Source organism: Apium graveolens, chromosome 1 (assembly GCF_009905375.1).
Source record: "Apium graveolens cultivar Ventura chromosome 1, ASM990537v1, whole genome shotgun sequence".
Lineage (NCBI taxonomy): Eukaryota > Viridiplantae > Streptophyta > Magnoliopsida > Apiales > Apiaceae > Apium > Apium graveolens.
The window spans coordinates 6,307,632-6,309,591 of record NC_133647.1 but is presented as its reverse complement, the minus strand read 5'-3'; positions in this window follow the sequence as shown (position 1 = coordinate 6,309,591).

The window sequence follows — 1,960 nt, the reverse complement described above, 5'->3', positions numbered from 1 at the left end:
ATTGATGCCACTGCTGGACATGAGATGCTGAGTTTCATGGATGGATTTAGCGGATACAACCAGATCAAAATGCATAAGGATGACATTCCAAAGGTATCATTCATCACTGACTTTGGTGTTTATTGTTATCTTGTTATGGCGTTTGGTCTCAAGAATGCAGGAGCCACCTATCAAAGGTTGGTAAACAAAATTTTTAAGGATCTTATCGGTAAGACTATGGAAGTCTATGTTGATGACATGTTAGTCAAGAGTCTAGTAAAGACTGATCACATAACCCAATTGAGGGAAGCTTTTGAGGTCCTGAGGTACCACAAGATGATGTTGAATCCTACGAAGTGTGCTTTCGGAGTAGGATCTGGAAAATTCTTGGGATTGATGGTCTCAAAAAGGGGAATTGAGGCTAACCCCGATAAATTAAGGGCGATCCTGGACATGAAACCACCAAAAACTATCAAGGATGTTCAGAAGCTCACAGGAAGGGTTGCTGCGCTAGGACGATTCATCTCCAAGTCAGGAGACAAGTGCTTGTCATTCTTCAAGTCACTAAAGAACATCAAAGACTTTGTATGGAGTGAGGAAAATCAGAAGGCATTTGAAGAGTTAAAGAAGTATATGGGCCAGGCCCCGTTGTTGGCCAAGCCAGTTCTGAGTGAAGTTTTATTCTTGTACTTGGCTGTTTCAGAGAGCGCCTTGAGCGCGGTGTTGGTTAAGGAGGAACTGAAAGTCCAGAAACCCGTATACTATGTCAGCAAAATTTTGCATGGTGCTGAATTGAATTATTCAACTATTGAGAAGTTTGCTCTAGCCTTGGTAATGGCTTCGAGAAAACTGCGTCCATACTTTTAGGCTCATCAGATTGAGGTGCTGACAAATCAGCCACTGAGAAATATCATTCACAGTCCCAAGACAAGTGGGACATTGATTAAGTGGGCAATAGAGCTGGGAGAGTTTGATCTCAAGTATAAGCCATGTACGACAATAAAAGCCCAGGCACTAGCTGACTTTATGGTGGAATGTACTATACCCAACCAAGAAGTCGGAGGGCAGGAAGATGCCATACCTCAAGACAAGGGAGTCGATAATGGGGGCAAAGAGAAGGATGAGAAAGAATATTGGGTTCTCTATTTTGATGGAGCATCAAAAACAAACTCCAGTGGAGCAGGGTTGGTTTTGCAAAGCCCTGATGGGTTCTTGACTGAGTATGCTATGAAGCTAGACTTCCCAACCACAAATAATGAAGCCCTGATAGCTGGCCTTGGTCTAGCTGGGACACTTAGAGTCAAAAACTTAAAGGTCCGTGGAGACTCGAAGCTGATCATATCTCAGGTAAAGGGAGAATTTGAGGCAAGGGATGATACGATGGCTAAGTATGTACGCCTAGTAAGGGCTGTGATGACCCAATTTAATGAATGCCATGTTGAACACATTCCAAGGGAAGAAAATGTTAAGGCAGATGCGTTATCAAAGTTTGCTTCGTCTGAGATTGAAGAAAGTTCAGGAAGTGTGTACTTCCGTGTTTTGAAGACACGAAGCATAGATGTTAAGCTAGTGGCTCCCATAGGCTTGGGGACGTCATGGATTGATCCCATCAAGGCTCACATTCAGACCGGTTGGTTGCCAAGCGATGCATCTGAAGCACGAAAGTTAACTATTCGAGCACTAAGGTACTCTTTGATAGATGGGATTCTGTATAAAAGATCTTTCGTGGTTCCTTACTTGAGGTGTCTCAGGCCCGATGAGGCACGCTTGGCTCTTGAAGAAGTGCATGAAGGTATTTGTGGACAACACTTGGGGGGCAGGGCCTTGGCTCATAAGATAACCTGTTTAGGCTTCTATTGGCCAGAAATGATGGCTGATGCCAAAGAATATGTGAAGAAGTGTGATCGCTGTCAGAAGCATGCACCAGTTGTTAGACAACCCCCCGAGATGCTGACCTCTATCAACTCGCCTATTCCCTTTG